This window comes from Triticum aestivum, chromosome 5D, assembly GCF_018294505.1.
Source record: "Triticum aestivum cultivar Chinese Spring chromosome 5D, IWGSC CS RefSeq v2.1, whole genome shotgun sequence".
Lineage (NCBI taxonomy): Eukaryota > Viridiplantae > Streptophyta > Magnoliopsida > Poales > Poaceae > Triticum > Triticum aestivum.
Window position 1 is genome coordinate 314,040,005 of NC_057808.1, and position 15,459 is coordinate 314,055,463.

The window sequence follows — 15,459 nt, forward strand, 5'->3', positions numbered from 1 at the left end:
ACGGTCGAAATGGGGGTCCTGTTGATCGGGAGGGGTGTGGCGTACCACAAAACGGGACTCCACGGGATACTGTTCATCTCCATCGTCGACCTCCTCCAGCCTCCACGGGCTACCGTCGACCTCCTGCAGCCTCCACGGGCTCCTGTTCATCCAGCCTCCACCGCGCGCTACTCCACCGGCTACTGTTCAACCACCCCTCCACGGGCACCCCTCCACCGTCTGCTGTTCATCTAGCCCTCCACACCACGGGGTCCTGTTCAACCACCCCTCCACGGGCACCCCTCCACCGTCTACTGTTCATCCAGCCCTCCACACCACGGGGTCCTGTTCATCCAGAGGCAACGCCACCGCTCACTGTTCATCCAACCCCCCTCCCCCCGCAACACTCACTGTTCATCCAATCGATCGGCTTCAGTTAGCAGCAGTAGCGAAGGAATCGCTCGATCGGGTTCAGTTAACAGCCATCGATCGATCGCTCGGGTTCAGTAACGCGTAGCCTGCAGTGCAATCGCTCGGGTTCAGTTAGAGCCCAACGCCTCGCTCGGGTTCAGTTAGAGCCAACGCCTCGCACACACGCGCGTACGTGTACGAGAGAAACGCGTATGGCTCGGCCCCCGACCTCCCACCGTAACCGGGAACTCCCCGAAATTTTCCTCCCCCTCGCTTCTACCACGGTTTTTTCCGTCATGGATGGCCCAAATAATGTCATGCAGCTGTGTCTCCGGCCCGCCCAGGACGAAAAGCCCATTTTCTGTCAAGATTTTTTGTCATAGAAGTAGGAGCCCACCACATCTATGATGATACCGGGTTTTGTCACAATTATCGTCATAGAAGTGTCATATGTATGACAGATTTTTTTTTCGTTCGGCCCAAAATGTCACGGATGTGTCTCTTTTTGTAGTGGTGCCCGTTGTTGTTGTTCTGGTACCGGGTCCCCATTTGGGATCGTTTATGTTTGGCCACGACGGCGGCGTTGGATGTCACGGGTTGACATCGGGGCCACCCATGGCTTAGCCCAAAGGGGAGTTGGTCGGAGTGGCCGGGAGAGTGTCATGGCAATGGGTTGGTTCTGTCGGAATGCCGTTGGTCCACCCGACTGGGAGTTCGAGGCCATGGATTACGTGGTATGGGTACATTGTGCTAACCTCTGCAGAGTGTGTGTCAAATCTATCGATAGCCGCGTCCTCGGTTATGGACCCAGTTCGTAGTAGGTCACACCATGGGTCAACATAAATAATTTAATCTTGCACACTAAATTTATATGATTGGCACTGGTTATGTGATGAGATTGTTGAAACCATGAAGATGTTTGCTGTTGGAACCAAAGAGTGGGTTTCCGTTGTGATCGGGAGTGATCACCGTATTGATGATATTGGTTACAAGGTGACCCATATGGTAAGCGAGTCTGAGGGACTCGGTGCACAAGCATGTTCACTTCATGAGTAGTATGTTGAATCATTGCCTTTAACATGCTTAATTGTCATATTATTATTTGCCATTATGCTTCTATTTGTTGTGAGCTTGCAAGTACATCCAATGTACTGACCTGGCGTGTCATGCCACCTTTCAGGAAAGTCTTACCGAATCGGAGTGCTTCCCGTGTCTAGACCGTGTCCACGTCGTTGTCCCTGTGCTATGGAGTTCCGCTTCGTCGTTGTTCCGCTGCCGCGAAGTTGTCCTGATCGAGGCCCCTTTCATGTTCATTAAATAATGTACATATTGTTCAGCCGCACCGTGTGTGCCGCTTGGCCTCGCTACCTGATGTAATATCAAACCTATGTTTCCGCTAGCATCAATAAAGCGGTTGTTTTCTGTACCAAGTTGTTGTGTGTTGCCAGAAGACTAGATCTCTTGGCTGGCAATGCAAGGTAAACCGGTTGCTCTGAGCCAGAGTGCCACATGTGTACCTTACCAGCTCTCGTTGTAGTGCATGGGTATTTGATACTGGTTCAGTTACTCACATTTGCAACTCAAAACAGGAACTATGGAACAGACAGAGGCTGGCGAAGGACGAAGTGACGATGCGCGTGGGAAATGGTTCCAAGGTTGATGTGATCGCCGTCGGCACGCTCACTCTTCGATTACCATCGGGATTAGTGATGAACCTGAATAATTGTTATTTAGTGCCTGCGTTGAGCATGAACATTGTATTTGGATCTTTGTCACGACCGGATTTCTGGGATATAAATTCCCAGAAAAACGGCCTGTGCGCTCATTAGCCCCAGGATTACTGTTAGCTGATGAGGTACCAACTTGATACAAGAATTCCAAGCAAGTACAAAAATATGTAGTACAAGACCATTTAGGTTTAGGAGTACAACACTTGGTTACTAGTGGTTGAGGGCGGAAGCGGTTGGTTACATCTGCGTCTATGGGACTCCATTTCCCACAAGAACAGCTGACCAGGATAACTCCTATCTTCGCGAGGCTGCAAACGTCAACGCGTAGGTTCCGAGGTTGTCACCGCGGTGCTTATCTCCAAGCAAGGAATCTGGCCAAGACAATAGCCAGGGACAAGCCAGTGAGTACGTTTGAATGTACTCGCAAACATTAAGAACACGGATATAATATATCAAACATGCTCCGGGTTAATTAGATGATCACATGTCTGTCACGAAATATACGAAAGACCAAGATGCACACATATGGTTAAAAACATACCAAAACAAAATACTGGGTGCCAAACGAGTGTTTGAATGACTCCTCGAGCGGAAAATGCAGAATAGTAATACTGGTGCCAAACGAGTGTCTGAATGACTCCTCGAGCGGAAGATGTAGAAATAATAATGCCGCAGTCGGGCGTCGGGGCGACACCACATAAAGGGCTTATAAGAGAATAATCACAGTGAATATCTAGGAGGTAGAACGATCCCATGGATACTCAATAATATATGTAATATAAATGGTTAGTCCAAAAATAAATAAGGATCAAAATCCACATGTGCCACAATCATAAACAATATATAGTACAGTCGTTTCTCCATCCAAAAAAAACCGATAATTTAGTCAAGCCGTATCTCCATCCGAATACCGTTACTACGTTCCAGTTAAATCGTTCTCCATCCGAATACTGTTACTGAGTTCTAGTTAAATCGTTCTCCATCCGAATACCGTTACTGAGACTCAACTCAGACTGTGGTTTTTACTCAAGGACATGACTATCCAACAGGATGTATCCTCTGCAGAGGGAGTACCATTTTCCACGAGTAACGGGTTTACTTAGTCCCTCGGGACTAATTCCGTCCACGGTCTTTTAATTGAAAACACGCCTGACCTGCACACACCAGCTTAACTCACCAGTGTCTGGAATCACCCACGACACCTGCCAAGCAAAACTCTATGTGGGGAGGCTACAACCTCGACGTAGCATGGGATCACAAAATTTATACCGCGCGCAAACTGGGGGAGCTACCCCCTTCGGCTACAACCGAAACACCCATGCCCCCGGACCGGATGACTGGCTTTAATCCATGGCCATGGGACCCTCATCACGGCCTCTCTGTACGGTGTGTGCTTTGGAAAGGGGTTGACAATCTACTGGACCATACCCTGTCCCCTGCAGGGACAAGTGGTGGTACCAACAAAAAGGAAGGTATTGATCAAGACTCGGTCTACAACCGACTCAGGTGGTCCAAGTATCCACCAACAATATTACCACTAGTGAAATAAATCACCACTCCTCGAGCCTCACCATGCTATGCCGGGCATACTCGTCTCGACGAGGGATTAGGGACAAGCTCGTGTCTACCCAAGACCACGACTTTCCCGGCTTCCTACCGGTGTGCAAGAGAAGCTCACGAGGATGACCCAAATCACTAGTGTATCCATTGCTGACCACAAAACAACTCCAAAGTGCACTCCTGCACGAACCATATCGATACATAAAGCTATCACATACTCCAACTCAAAAGGTGTTGTGACCGCATCCAAACACCACAACAAAATATTATGCCAGAGTTCAGAAAGGCTTGCCTTCAAGAGTATGCATAGGATGCACTTTTTGGAAGCTTCCCTTTTCCTCCAAAATCCTATTTGCAAATATACAAACAACAAATATTTCAAACACAGCACCAAAAGTTGTCTCAAATATTTTTGGAATAAATCTTAAAATAAACTAGATGAAAATTGAGAGAGGTAGGAAAAAGAATCAACTCATTTGGAGTTTTATTTTAAAAGTTATAGCCAGTCAAAGTTTGGTCAAATCTCTGTTTTTAAATAAAACCAGAAAAGAAAACGATTCAGAAGAAAATACGCTTTCGCAGTAGAGGAGACGCACTCGGGAGTTTGCGCCTTCACTTAAACAGAGGGAGCGGTCGCGCGGGTCACTGACAGTGGGTTCAGAGGGCCCACTGGTCAGGTTTGACCGTTTCTTCCCTCCTCCTCTCTTCTGCCCGACAGGAGCGGGGCTCCAGCGATCGCCGTCGACGAACGGTAGCGCCTCACGGGCATCCAAGGGCGGGGATGGAACGGCTAGACCGAGGCGGTCCTTTGGGTGGTTGATGGGTCGTCGGAGGTGGAAGGAATCGCCGGCGGCGAGCTCCGCGGCGGAGAAAAGCTACGGTGGTGAAGTGACTTTGGTGCTCCGGTGGTCTCCGATCGAAGTTGAGTAGCTGGGCAGCTCCGCAAGGACCAGAGGGAGCGACTGGTGGTGTTGGATTGGTGGGGGAGGGCTTGGCTGCGACGAACGGCACTGGATTGCGGCGGCGGCCGAACTTGCCGGAGTTGAGGAAGATGGCCACTACGGTTCGATCTACTGCGTGGGAAGCTCTACGGGGAGTGTCTGATGTCGCCTGAAGCCTTGAACGAGCTCGGGGTTCCCTTTTATAACGCGACGAGGCTGGCTCCGCGGCGGCAGAAGATAAGATCGCCGGCGACCACTTTCCTGTAGTTGCAGGGTATCGTGGCGGCGACGAACGCGTTCCGACGAGCGGGAGGATAAGCACGGCCTGTGCTCCGGGGCAGCTGGCGTGCGCTGGTGGTTTGGGCGGTGGCGCCCGCGGCGGAATCCGCTGCCGACGCCGGCGTGCTGCCAAGGCGGCGCTGCAGAGTGCCAGGGGGAGCTTGGACGGTACTGGAGAGAGGGCGAGTGCCTGGCGGGGTTCGGCAGGCGAGCAGGGGTCAGAGATGGGACGCGACGAGGGCGGCAGTGTGGCGTGTCGGCGTAGTGCGCGCGCGTGCAAAACGTGCGCTCTGGGCGCGCCCAGAGCACGCACGGCACCTGCTCGACGAAATGCCAGCGCGCTCTGGAGCCCGAGGGTGGAGCTGGCACTGCACAGGATGGAGGTAGGGGTAACAAGGCACTCGGTGGACAAGGTGGGTAGGTCAGGGGTTCAAGTCCACAATGCAAACCCGAGAGCTTGCCAAAAATGACTGTGCACACCAGGTGTTCGACAGAATGTCATATGCACTTCGGCAACTTTTGGAGTGGCCAAAATCTCCAGATCAGTGTCTCTTTAGATGCAGGAGATGGTGGTAAGATTAGTTTGGCCAAAACGGAAAGTTGATAGTGCAAGAATTTTAGAAAACCAGTTTTGGGCAGAAACTAAAGGCTGACATTGCATGCACCAAAAATATGCCAAAGGGTCCAATCTCCTGGACTTAAGAGTTTGGTAGGGAGGACTATAGGTAGGAAAAAGCTCAAAGGTATTAGAGCAAAATAAAAATGGGTTGCAGTACAAATCACCAAACTGGACAGAAATGGAAATGAAGATGATTCACTTAAATTTTTCAAAGAACATTACTGGGTTTTTGCTTGAAGATGAATTGTATGCATCCATTGACATCTTCAAACCCTTGGAAGAAATTTTAAAGAAATATTTAAATGGGTTGTAGTGTAAAATACCTACTGGACCAGATTTGAAAAATTGATGTGGAGCTCAAAAATCTCCAATGACCAAAAAATGTTTTTGCATAAAAGTGATGGGGAAAACTCACATGACATCCCCAAATTTTGGTGAAATTATTAGAAGCATTTATCAAATGGTTGCAGTGCAAAAAGGAGCTCCAAATTTATGAAAGATCATTTTAAAAGAATTAAAACTCATGAAAAATAATTATGCAAATAAATCCACTGATAAAGGATTGATTTTATAAACAGGGCACACAAGTCCAAAAATACTCTTTGAAGGTTTTTCCCACAAGAGGTATAAATCCAGAATCACAAAAGGTAAAACTTGACAATTGGAAAAGTTTTATTTCCTGGCAACATTTTAATAAATAAAGACAAGGCCAAAATTTTGGGGGTGTCACAATCTTGTTTAATGCAAGACGGTTACTCATTCAAATCAGAGAATAATGGTTGTTCTATTTATATGGGTGATATCTTTTATGCTCATGCACCCATTGTGAGGGGTTTATTCTTATTGAATCTCGATAGTGATGATACACATGTTCATAACATTGATGCCAAAAGATGTAGAGTTGATAATGATAGTACCACATTCTTGTGGCACTTCCTCTTAGGTCATATTGGTGTAAAGCGCATGAAGAAACTCCACGCTGATGGACTTTTGGGGTCACTTGATTTTGAACCACTTGACACATGCGAACCATGTCTCATGGGCAAGATGACTAAAACCCCGTTTTCCGGAACAATGGAAGAAGCAAGTGACTTCCTGGAAATCATACATACTGATGTGTGCGGTCTGATGGGTGTTGACACGCGCGGTGGATATCGTTACTTTATCACCTACACCGATGATTTGAGTAGATATGGGTATATTTATTTGATGAAGCATAAGTCTGAAACGTTTGAAAAGTTCAAGCAATTTCAGAGTGAAGTTGAGAATCATCGTAACAAGAAGATTAAATTCCTATGATCTGATTGAGGGGGAGAGTATCCGAGTTATGAGTTTGGCAATCACTTAAGACAAAGTGGAATTGTTTCGCAACTGATGCCACCTGGAACACCACAGCGTAATGGTGTGTCCGGACGTCGTAATCGTACCTTATTAGATATGGTGCGTTCTATGATGTCTCTTGCCGATCTGGCACTATCATTTTGGGGTTATGCATTAGAGATAGTTGCATTCACTTTAAATAGGGCACCATCTAAGTCAGTAGAGATGACACCATATGAACTATGGTTTGGCAAGAAACCCGAGTTGCCGTTTCTTAAGGTTTGGGGTTGCGATGCTTATGTCAAAAGGCTTTAGCCAGAAAAGCTCGAACCCAAAGCGGACAAATGTGTCTTCATAGGATACCCAAAAGAGACGGTTGGGTATACTGTAACGCCCACGATGCGGCTATATCTCTCACATGTCGAGGCACGACTTAGAGGCATAACCGCATTGTAGGTTTTGTCGCAAGAAGGGTCATCTTCACACAATCCCATGTAATGAACAAGAATGGGATAAAGAGAGTTGGCTTACAATCGCCACTTCACACAATACATAAATAAATTCATACATCATCCAAAATACACACATAGACAGACTACGGTCAAATCCAAATGAAAAGAAGATAACCCCAAATGCTAGATCCCCGATCGTCCCAACTGGGCTCCACTACTGATCATCAGGAAACGAAACATAGTAACGACCAAGTTCCTCATCGAACTCCCACTTGAGCTCGGTTGCGTCACCTGCACTGGTATCGTCGGCACCTGTAACTGTTTTGGTAGAATCTATGATTCACGAGGACTCAACAATCTCACACCCGCGAGATCAAGACTATTTAAGCTTATAGGAAGGATGAGGTAATGAGGTGGAGCTGCAGCAAGCACTCAGCATATATGGTGGCTAACATACGCAAATAAGAGCGAGAAGAGGAGCAACGCAACGGCCGCGAAGCTAGAAATGATCAAGAAGTGATCCTGAAACTACTTACGTTCATACATAACCCAAACCGCGTTCACTTCCCGGGCTCCGCCGAAAAGAGACCATCACGGCTACACACGCGGTTGATGCATTTTAATTAAGTCAAGTGTCAAGTTCTCTACAACCGGACATTCACAAATTCCCATCTGCCACATAACCGCGGGCACGACTTTCGAAAGATAATACCCTGCAGGGGTGTCCCAACTTAGCCCATCACAAGCTCTCACGGTCAACGAAGGATATTCCTTCTCCCAGGAAGACCCGATCAGACTCGGAGTCCCGGTTACTAGACGTTTCCACAATGGTAAAACAAGACCAGCAAGACCACCCGACTGTGCCGACAAATCCCGATAGGAGCTGCACATATCTCGTTCTCAGGGCACACCGGATGAGACATCCTACGAGTAAAACCAGGCCTCAAGTTTCCCCGAGGTGGCCCCGCAGTCTACTCGGTTCGGAGCAACACTCAGAAGAGCACTGGCCCGGGGGGATAAATAAAGATGACCCCCGGGCTCACGAAAACCGAAGGGAAAAAGGCTTAGGTAGGCAAATGTAAAACCAAGGTTGGGCCTTGCTGGAGGAGTTTTATTCAAGGCGAACTGTCAAGGGGGTCCCATAAATCACCCAACCACGTAAGGAATGCAAAATCAAGGAACATAACACCGGTATGATGGAAACTAGGGCGACAAGAGTGGAACCAAACACCAGGCATAAGGCCGAGCCATCCACCCTTTACCAAATATATAGATGCATTAATTAAATAAGAGATATTGTGATATGCCAAAATATCCGTGTTCCAACATGGAACCAACTTCAACTTCACCTGCAACTAGCAACGCTATAAGAAGTGCTGAACAAAAGCGATAACTTAGGCAAACAACGGTTTGCTAGGAAAGGTGGGTTAGAGGCTTGAAATGGCAATATGTGCGGCATGATATAGAAAGTGGTAGGTAGCGCGACATAGCAATAGAACGAACAACTAGCAAGCAAAGATAGAAGTGATTTCGAGGGTATGGTCATCTTGCCTGAAATTCCGCTAGGAAGAAGAACGAGTCCAAGAAGAAGACAAACGGATGTAGTTGAACGAACCCTCACAACTCCGGAACGAAACCGAAGCTAACAAGAGAAGCAAACCGGAAAGAAGCAAACAACATGGTAAACACACAATCATAAACATGGCATGATGCACAATCAAGTATGATGCATGTCCTGTTTAAATGAGGCATGGCATGGCAAAATGCAACAACCAATACTACAAATTGAGTGGAGCTCAATATGAAACGAGTTGCATATTGACAAAACACCACATCAATTATTTAGTTCTCTCCCGTTTATGTACCCAACAAAATTAACTGTGGTTAAGCATGGCAAGAGGTGAAGCATAATAAAACTATCTATTTAGGCAAGTTTAAATGAGGCTGGAAATAACAAATAAGAATTCCGGAAAATCCCCATATGTCATTTAGCAATTTAAAGCAAACAACAATTTTAAATGTTTTAAATGTTATTATCATGATGCGGATGACATATGCAAGTTTTAAGCAATTTTATGAAAATGTTGACATGGCGGAAGGAAAAGGGTGCCACGGCGGTGAAACGGAAATGGTGCCATGGCAACATCCCGGTTCCGGCAACTCGATTGAGATGCTGGTGCAAAGGAACAAGTGTGGGTGCGCGACACGTGCAAGAGTGACGGGGAGTGATCCTGGATACGGGGTGTCCCACATGTCGGTGGCATGGCTTACGGCAATCGTGCAAGGAACAATTCGAACACGGTCCAAACATAGGGTGCATCTCATACAACACATGCATTCGGTCCACGGACGTCGTCTCGGGGTTATACCTTTGAAGTGTGCCTTTTCGGAGCGGATCGGGTTCGACGGTAGTGGAAGTAGTCGTTCTCGCGACGGTAGTGGAAGTAGTGGTACACGCTCGTTTCGGATAGGAGCTTGACAAATCCGAGTAAGTTTGGGTCGACGGCGAGGAACTCGGCGTTCCGATGCGGTGTAGAGGTACATGTCGATGGTTGTCCTGGTACTTGGCGTTTCGTACAGTACTCGGCCGAGCATCCGTGTGGTCTTGCCGGTGGTGTACTTGGCGAATCCACTTGGTCGTACACAGGTAGTAGAGGAACTTGACGCATCCAAACGAAACAACACAAAAGGCCTCGGGTCTTGGTGGTCAACGAAGGGAGGCGGGCGGCGAAGCAGCAGCAACGTGCCGGCACTGTACAGCCACGACGGACACCATGGCCGTGAGGAGGAGGGGCCCTTGCACGAGACCAGCAGCGGGCACGCGCATGCAGGAAGGCGGTGAGGTCGACAGCTTGCCCATGTCACGGTGGAGTGATGGGAACAGCGGTGGACGAGGAAGCAGAGGGGAGGCGTCGCGTGGAGGAGAGTCGACGGGGCGGCGCTCGCCGGAGCCGGGGCCGAAGGGGACGGATCGAGGGGCTCCTCCCCTGACGACGGAGTTGACGAGGCGGTGGCACCGGGTAGACGAGGAGGCGGGCAAGGAGGAGGTCAGGGATGGGTCGTCGAGGCTGAATCCAGGGTGGAGGCGCACAGGAGGAGGCTCGAGGCGCGCTGGAGGTGGTGGTGCTCGCAGGTGCAAGGCGGTCGGGACTCGCCGGTCGGAGGGGCGACGGGGCATGGCTTCGGGCGCCATGGGAGGCAAGGCGTGGGGCGTGTGTGGAGTGGCGGCGCTGGAGGAATCGAGAGGGAGAGGGGATCGATAGGTGTACGCTAGGTTAAAACAGGGAGCTGGCTGGGCTTTGGGCTTAGAGGCCGGCTGGGCTGCAGGCTCTCTCTCTCTCACTCTAAAGAAAAATAAAACAAAACAGAGATAAGAAAGAAAAGAAAGAGAGGTTAGGGGAAGAAGTTGAACACGCGGATAATTTTCCCGGACTCACAAAAATGTGCTTGTTCCGAGAAAATAGAAAAGGCCATGATTGAAAGATTTAAATGCAAACTCATTTGATTTAAATTCAAATGATTTGAATAGGAAGTGAGGGTTGGGAAGGTCCAAAATTGTTCGGATTTTTGGTGGAGCTCCGGAATATGATGAAAGAATATATGGCAAGGTTGGAGACCAAGAATTAAGATAACAAAGGCATTGGGATAATTTGCAAGTGTGTTATGGTGATTTCCAAATTAAAGAAATATCTAATATAGCTCCCTAATATTGGGAGGATATGTTATAAAGAGAAGTCACCCTTCCCTCGATTTAAATAGATCAACCATCTATGCAATTTATTAGTTGAGTTGAGATTCAAAGATTAATGGCATGATGACATGATGCAATGGAAAAATAAAAGAGCAAGCACAAAAGAAACACACGGTGATCACGAAAATATGGAAGTCTTCTGAAGCGTCGGTCTCGGGGCGTCACAACACTCCTCCACTTACAAGAGATCTCGTCCCGAGATCTAAGGATGGCGCCGGAGAGAAACAGAAGAGGAAGGGGTAAAACAAAGTTTCTTCTTTGACAAATGAGTGAAACCCACAAACCTTGAGAGGTTGAACAAAGTGAAAGAAAGAATACAATTGAGATGACGAGATTGCAAACACTCTGTTATCAAAGAGGAACAAGGAACATTACAAGAACCTTGTAGGTTGAAAGCCGTAAGAAAAGGGTTGCAATGGCCAAGAAGTACATGCAAGCACTCCGGTTGAAACGAGATGTACAAGGAACAAGGAAGAACAAATTCGGACATCACTCCGGTTTAAGAGATGCAAGACTTGATAAGATGAAAGAACTTGAATGAGAGCACAACACTCTGGTTAAAAGGGTAAGCATGAAAAGAATATGATCTTGGCAAAATGAGATGATGGGTGAAGAGAGCAACATCACAATGCCTCCGGAATGAAAGAATAGTAGCTAGATTGTTGGGATAAAGGGACAGACAAGAAAATGACAACTTCCACCACAATTGAATTTCAAGAGCATCCTTGCAAGGAAGGATTGAACGGAGTTCTTGGGAAACTAGCAATGAGAAGAATAAGTTTGTAGTGGGCTTATGGAAACATCTCAAAATTATGAGGTGACAAACGGCCACTAACGAAAACCATTGATTTGATTAAGTTCAACGAAGAGATGAAAACTTCTCTCACCGAGAGGATAGGAGAAAACTTGGATCATTGATAAGCACCACAATTGGCAACATTCCTTAGGGAAGGCTTTAGGTGAAATATGACACAAGATAACTCCAACGAAGTGGTTGATGGATTGCAAAGGATCTCCTGGACGAAGAGATAAAAATGATGGGTTTACAATATCTCATTCTTGACTATGTGTGAACCATGATGCACAAAGGTAAATTGTCAAGAATGACATAACACCACCTCAAAAGATAAGATAGAAAGAATTGCACTTCGGAATGCAAGATGAAGAATGCTTGAACTCCTCCAACACGAATCTTGATGAACACTTGAAGAATGAATTAAATCCTTGATGAACCACCATGTAGAGCCTCCATGAAGAACTCCGGTAATAAAAGGATGATAGAAAGAAAGAGAAATTGAAAACACAAGGTGAATCCTTGCAATGATTTAGATGGAGATTCGTGCGAGTTAACTGAGAGAGATTGGAACTCCGGAAACAAAAGGTGAACAACTTAGCACCGACAAATTGATATCACGAATGAACTCCAAATGAAGGGATTAAACACATGGATGAAACAAGAATAAGAATTATGTTATGTGTATCCTTCATCAATTTAAATTGATGACAAGGAACGGATTTGGCATACTACTTATACTCGTAGAAAGGATTAAGAGAGATATAGCGTAAACTTGATAAGATCTTCAACGAACCACCGGTAGGATTGAAACAATGAATAAATTAATATGAGAACATAGGAAGAGGAATCTTGAACAAACCGCCGTAAGAATTGAAAATGAAAGTAGCAAAGGCGCAATTCACCGAAAGAATTAGAAAACGAATAAAGATACTTGGGGAGATTCAGATACAAGAGAATGAAGAGATCACGAGCTGACTAGAGAACACTTGAGCAATGCACCGATAAGATTTGGAGAACGAGAGCTGAAAGCTGGAATGAATGCTTCTGAGATGATGGGCTCCGGATAATGAAACTGAAAAGACTCCTAAATTGCTCCGGATGGGTGAAAAGAATTCTCAACCTCGAAAACAATTATGAGAGGACAGCATCAAGCTAGAACCATGAATCTTTAAGAGAACGGATATGATTTGGAGGAAAAACTCTTGTTCAGACTTGAACGCTAAGAATGACGATGAGAAACACCACCATGAATTGCTGAGATACTCTGGGATAATGAAGAATATAAAGGTTGAATCAACGATGAAAAGAATTTGAAAGATCTTGGAGAAAGACATATGACTGATGATAATTCATTCTTACGTCAAACTTGGAAAAGAATTTGAGAGTAGCTCCGGAAAAATTAGAAGAGTCAGGTAAGATCCTGGGAAAAGACCTGTGGGTTAGGGCCCACTCAAAAGATACACCATTGAACGATTTAAAAGAGAGATTGCGTCAGTTGAATTAAATAGCTTGAATAAGGTAAGACCTCGAAATAGCTTGAAAGGATTAAGAATAGAAACATGAATCTCCTGAGATAATCTTAAGCACTCCAGAACAAATGAATGGCGAGAAGTGGATGATTAAGAGGTGCGCCGGCATGAGAAAACATTTGAAATGAGGAAAGGATATGATCGACAAAGCTTGAATTGAATCCATCGGAGAAGAAAAAGAATGAAGAATGATGAACTCGAAACTCCATTAGTATCTTCCTGAGAATCACCGAATAAGAGCATTGACGAAAAAGAATGGAGAGACTTCTCATCGATAAAAGGATACTTGATTAAGAAATCTGAGTCCTTGAAGAAAAAGGGTGGGAGGGCGGGGGAAACAAAGACAACTTGGGACGGATGAAGCAAACACCATTGCAAAGAACTGAGAATTGATCTCGCGAATGTTGAAATGATCGGATCCACTTGAAAAAGAGCACGTCGGTTGGAAAAGAATTGGCATGACAATCTCGATGATCAAGAAGGATTGGTATTCACCTAGAAGTATGAGAACACCACTTAGGAAAGGTATGGAAGCAACACTTGACTTCGAAGCAACTCGAATACCACAAACCAAAACAAAACAAAGGATTGGCTTAGGAAATAAGCCGGAAACAAACATATGATAGATCCCATATCGTATCATGTGTTTGTTGGAAAGATAATCTAGGAGCTACTTGAATTCCCACTTATAAACTCCCGAAACTTTCTGGTTATGCAATCAGGTGTTGGGGATACAAGGGATGCAATATATCTCACCCAAACTAACAATCCCTAGATCCAGCTGTATCCATCCGTCCACACATAACCAAGAAAACTCCGGAAATCGTGTACCTCAACCTTCGAAAAGCATACGTTATACGAGTTATGGCAATACTCCCGAACTCCCGCCCCAGTACTAGGTGGCGTCGAGGTGATCTCACCAACAACTACATAAAAGAGATTTTCGATGTCGGCGAAACTCAGGTATTCCAGAACTGCAACGATAAAATTGTGACGACAACACCTTGGAGCTCAACTCCTCGGGACACTGCCACAACCCCTAAATGTAAGGAGGCACCAAGAACAATGTTCTCGTCACAAAACCATCAGAACGATTCCAAGATACCCGTGTGATCCTATATTTTTTTAGTGAAATTTGAGGAGAGGAAAGTCAAAACATCTACATCAGGAGGCCTCACCAGAGCGACGAAGGGACTGAGGAGTAAAAAGAATCCTACTCTCTGATATATATAATCCTAAGACTCAAAACATTTTGTTCTAGACTCAACAACGTCAGTGATTCCATCAAGCAGGGGGCTCCTAAGTCGGGGATGGCTCTGATTACCAACTTGTAACGCCCACGATGCGGCTATATCTCTCACGTGTCGAGGCACGACTTAGAGGCATAACCGCATTGTAGGTTTTGTCGCAAGAAGGGTCATCTTCACACAATCCCATGTAATGAACAAGAATGGGATAAAGAGAGTTGGCTTATAATCGCCACTTCACAAAATACATAAATAAATTCATACATCATCCAAAATACACACATAGACCGACTACGGTCAAATCCAAATGAAAAGAAGATAACCCCAAATGCTAGATCCCCGATCATCCCAACTGGGATCCACTACTGATCATCAGGAAACGAAACATAGTAACGACTAAGTTCCTCGTCGAACTCCCACTTGAGCTCGGTTGCGTCACCTGCACTGGTATCGTCGGCACCTGCAACTATTTTGGTAGAATCTATGAGTCACGAGGACTCAGCAATCTCACACCCACGAGATCAAGACTATTTAAGCTTATAGGAAGGATGAGGTAATGAGGTGGAGCTGCAGCAAGCACTAAGCATATATGGTGGCTAACATACGCAAATAAGAGCGAGAAGAGGAGCAACGCAACGGTCGCGAAGCTAGAAATGATCAAGAAGTGATCCTGAAACTACTTACGTTCATACATAACCCAAACCGCGTTCACTTCTCGGGCTCCGCCGAAAAGAGACCATCATGGCTACACACGCGGTTGATGCATTTTAATTAAGTCAAGTGTCAAGTTCTCTACAACCGGACATTAACAAATTCCCATCTGTCACATAACCGCGGGCACGACT